The following is a 5,400-nucleotide window of genomic DNA, read 5'->3' as shown; positions in this document are numbered from 1 at the left end:
ATTAAAGGGAACCCAAGGAACTTAAGAAGGTCCTCACTAATAAAAAAGAACCATCTCGACAATAGGAAAGATATGTCGAAGAAAAAATAATAAATAAAATAAACCAGCTACCTCATCACTCTAATTAATATTAATGGAATAAGTCAGTAACCTCATTCAGGCCCTGAGGCTTTAAAGTGTTCAACTTATATATCCAATAAGTTTCTTTATTTTATTTATTATTTTTTAATTGTTAGTTTTATTAAAATATATTTGTATATTTTTTAATCAATTAATTTTTTTAATAATTTTTTTATTGCTATGATGTTATGTCACTCCTTTGAGGATTTTTAATTATATCGTATATATGCGTTTTTTATACTATGAGATTATATCGTCACATGGACCTAGTTTTATCATGGTCATTATCATTACTATCTTTTTAATGGTTTCGTTGGAGGTATTATGTATTTCTATGTGTATATATATAATTTTTTTATATGTGGAATTTTTCTTTGACATATCTTTCCTATTGTCGAGATGGTTCTTTTTTATTAGTGAGGACCTTCTTAAGTTCCTTGGGTTCCCTTTAATACCATTATCGGTGATTGTCTTTATGCTCCATTTCTTGATTTCACTATAAATTGGTGCTGCACTTGAGTTTGTGGTATCCCTGGGGGTCCACATCTTTCTCTATTCACAATAGTTGCTCAGATTGATATGAACGCACTTTCTCTGGGGATATTCGGATACCCCTTTACACTAACTTATTTTGTTTGCTTGGATTCTCATGATGGGTAAAAAGGTTTTCTTTTTTTGCTCTAATGCATGCGCACATAGTTTTTTTCCCACGCTCTCGCCCTCTAGTGAACCCTAGATGGATCTGGATCCATATCTCTGACGCATGCGTCCTTGGGTTTTTTCCCACACTTCTGTCCTCTCGTGAACCCTGCTTGGTTTGCCGATCTGGAGCGGGCTTTCATGCTCCTGTATACCTGTTCACAAGCACACATTTCTTGCTACATGGGACACGTTTTTCAATAAAAGGGATACACACGCTCGGGTGGCAGCATGAGCTCAGTCGGTATATCCCTGTACTAGTGGGATCAATAGACTGAGTGCTTCCAGAGTTCGTGTACCTCTCGACCTTATTTCGTCACTTCTAGTTTAGATACACTAAAGTTGTGATATATACGGCTTTTGCACATGAAATCTTAAACTGTACACTCAGTGAATGGTGTGTTCACAAATATATTTTGCAAAGGTTTCTACTCATTTATATATTTTTCTCAATTTTAATCAGATCAGTTGGTGGTGGTGTGGTCACATCGGTACTACCTTCCGATGGGCTGCACATGTTATTTCTTTTTGTAATTGGGTAGGCGATTTGAAGTACGTCACATCTGACAGCGTGGCTGTGCTTCCCGCCTGTTTTTTTCTTCTGATGACGTCATGTATACTATATAATGTATGTCTCTGTCCGATTGGGACAGATTTGATGTTTTTCTTGTTCTTGATGGTCCTGATGAAGGGGGCAGATGCTCCAGAAACGCGTCGACCTATATGACAAATAAAGTGACATTAATCTGAACATCCACCGAAGTGATCTTTTTGGCGCAGCAAATGAACACCTCTCTCTTTTACTCTCTGTGATCTGCTGTCTGCTGGTGGCTGCTGCCTGGGATCTACATCACATGCGTTCATAGTAGTTGTGACTCTCACATCTACATTTGGTGAGTATTCATACTCCCCCCTCCCTACCCCGTACATATTGGGGTAAAACCCTATTTGCGCTTGGTTTTTCCACAGTCCTTTCTACGTGAGGGGAATATCAAACAGGACATTGCTGGGGGATGGTTCTACAGTCTCCTACCCGCAGATATCATCCCCAATGAAATAAGAAGTCATCAGGGGTGAATGCTAAAGTCACTTACCATAGTCTTTATCACCACTGGCCTCTGATGATGTCTTGCTTCAGGGAAGCTTACATATTCAATGGCTGTCATCAGTCCCAGCTTCTGACAACTACACTTTTTCCTTGAAATAAATTGTTTTAGGAGGGCAGTACAGAAGCACTGTATGAGTGAAAGCATGAATAATATCTCTATTCAGAGAAGATAGACTTTCACATGAATAAAATAGGAGATGAAAGCTGGTGCTTGAAAATTCTATGGAGGAAGTGGAGGAGGAAGCAGGAGCTAGAGGCAGACATTCTCATGCAACGAGTTATAGGTCTCCATAAATCTTCATCAGCACCAACAGTCATCTGTTATGATTCAGGGATCGGGGAGGATCAAATAATGCGGAATCCCAAAAAAGTAACAGAGTGGCTGGAAACTTAACGGACTGCAGACCTAATACTGACACACAACTAACAGTAGCCATGGGGAGTGCTTACAGTGACCTGGATGCCTCGACAAAGCCGGAGAACTAAATAATCTCACAGATAGAAATATAAGAAAGCTAATCTGCCTTGGAGTAGTCCCCAAAGATAGATAGATAGCCCCCCACATGTAAAGGCTACGGTGATATAGAAAAACACAATACAAAGCCAGAAAGGACAGATTTCAGCAAAGTTGAGGCCCAAACTATTTATAGAGAAGGATAATAAAGAGCAACTGTCTGCAGCCGTAAAAACCCTAATAAATACCAGCACTACTGATATGGAAAAATCCTGAGATTACTAAACCTCTCCCCCACTGTACCAGCACTCAGATGTTACTGGGATCCAAAAAACACTAATACAGATGAGGGACTGAATAATACCAAGCATGACAAAAAAGAAATCTTGCAGAATCATGGAGCTAAGTATACAGACACTCCCAGCAGGGAATGATCCATTCCACCACAGTCAAATTAGGAATCATGCATAGAATCAAAGCAGAACAACAACAAAAGGTGGTAAACAACTAGCAGAGGTACAAGACCCCTTATCTGAGGGAAGTTCAGGAGGAATTGAATGCTGACATGAAAAATCCAATAGCTATATGTAAGAATGAAAATAATATTCTTCAGACTCAGAATGGAGTTCCAGACGTTATTTCTTGATTGATTTGTAGTCTTTCGTTTGTGAAACCGGCCCCACCCACACTCATTGCCAGTCCACATTATACGCATATATAGCCTGAGTCTCAGCTTCCCATACACGCTATGAGAGGACACACACTAGCTAGGGACCCCAACGTAGAGAAATACTTTGGCGTAGTGTTGGGGCTCTGTTGCATTGATCAATTCAATAGCTAAATTTCTCTTTATTCATATATTCATGGCAGTAATGCAGATTCCATTTTTCATATTTTCATTCTTACATATAGCTATTGGATTTTTCATGTCAGTATTCACACAGCAGTTTCTGCTTTTCATATATTCCCCTTACATAGTCACTGGTATGCATACCTTCTCTCCATATAGTGCAGATTTTTTAGGTTTTTGCACCCAGTTCAGACTCAGAATGGTGTTCCAGACGTTATTTCTTGATTGATACACAGGAGGAATTGACCACCGGCAAGCAACAAGAGAAAGCTACTAAGTTAAATAGCCCAGTCTGACCCTGATTGCCAGTCCTCTGCAGGTGTATCGCTTCCATTCCACACATCCACTGCACTGCCAGCAATGACCACAAGAAAGAGCTCCAAACTGGAAAACGTATTCACAACAGTCATCTCTCAGTAATGGGAAAGTCTGTATTCACTGAAGACAGATTTTACTTGTGAAATTACATTTTTCATAATGAATGAACAGTCCAGGAGGAGATAAAAGGAGTTTTCTCTAATAAGATATATTAAAAGATTCTTATTTTCACATTATGAAAAATATTAAAATGCATTTTTTTTTAGCTTCTATAAAATAAATGATGCGACCATAGCATAACTGTTGGGGTTAAATTAAGATTTAAAAACTCAAACAAAAAAAAATTGCTTATAATGTATTTCTCTACAATAAAGTGACAATTTCACTCAAAAAGAAAGATCTCATATGGATAATAATAATGCAGACTACAGCAAGATTTAGTGGATTAACTTCTGACATTTGAACTTTTGTCTCATTAGATGCTGGAAACTCAGACACATTCTTTTGCTACTAAGACGGTATGTGCAGAAAAACTGACAGGCCATTTTCATACGAGTGCACTAGAGACTGGCCACTTCAGAGGGATCTACTAAGCCGTCAGTTTGAATGGATCTATGAAGCTAGTGGGGCTCAGATTTGCACCCGTAATACGCTCGTCTGCAACTGACCGTACTGTAGCAACATCTAAACCAGAAAGAAAACTTCACTGATATGTTTCATATCAAAGAGAGACTTAACACAAAATGACTGTTCTAACCAAGCACAGACTCTCATTGCATCCTTGGTGTGCCAAAACAATTCAGAAAACCTTTCCACTTAAGTATTTTCCATCTATCTCTGCACTTTTACGGTTCTTGTTAGGCAATAGCTCTTATGGTACCTTCACACTTTAGCGATGCAGCAGTGATCCGACCAGTGATCTGACCTGGTCAGGATCGCTGCTGCATCGCTACATGGTCGCTGGTGAGCTGTCAAACAGGCAGATCTCACCAGCGACCAGTGACCAGCCCCCAGCGACGTGCAAGCGACGCTGCGCTTGCACGGAGCCGGCGTCTGGAAGCTGCGGACACTGGTAACTAAGGTAAACATCGGGTATGGTTACCCGATGTTTACCTTAGTTACCAGCTCACACCGCTTAACTTAGCGTGTGCAGGGAGCAGGAGCCGGAACTGGCAGCGTGAGAGCTGCGGAGGCTGGTAACGAAGGTAAATATCGGGTAACCACCTTGGTTACCCGATGTTTACCTTGGTCTTGGTTACAGCTTACCGCAGGCTGTCAGACGCCGACTCCTGCTCCCTTCACATTCAGGATTGTTGCTCTCTCGCTGTCACACACAGCCATGTGTGCTTATCAGCGGGCGAGCAACAATAAAAAAACGAACCAGCACTGTGTGTAACGAGCAGCGATCTCACAGCAGGGGCCAGATCGCTGCTCAGTGTCACACACATGAGGTCACAAAAAACGTGACTCAGCAGCGATCTCAGTAGCGATCTCGCTGTGTGTGAAGTACCCCTAAATCAAGGAAAACGAGGCCAGGGATAAATGGAAAACAAGTGTGTGGGAAGATGCCGTGAAACATTTGGCTACGCCAAGTAGGCACTGAGCTGTTATGCTTGTCCCTTTAAAGGGAACCTGTCAGTCATCCTATGCCATCCAACCCAGCAGCATTGATACCTGTATGCCCAAATTCCCAGCCTAACCAGCCCGGTATAATGCTAGTGACTAATATGAAGGTTTAAAAAAACAACAAACTGTGCTGTTCCTATGCTAACTAGGGCTTTGACTAGCCATAAGGGCGTTGTTTCCCCTGACTAGTCGGTCCTCTTTTCATGTTATCATGCTCCTGTGGGT

The sequence above is a fragment of the Anomaloglossus baeobatrachus genome, chromosome 2 (assembly GCF_048569485.1).
Source record: "Anomaloglossus baeobatrachus isolate aAnoBae1 chromosome 2, aAnoBae1.hap1, whole genome shotgun sequence".
Lineage (NCBI taxonomy): Eukaryota > Metazoa > Chordata > Amphibia > Anura > Aromobatidae > Anomaloglossus > Anomaloglossus baeobatrachus.
The sequence above is the reverse complement of the archived record's forward strand: the minus strand, read 5'-3'. Positions refer to the sequence as shown.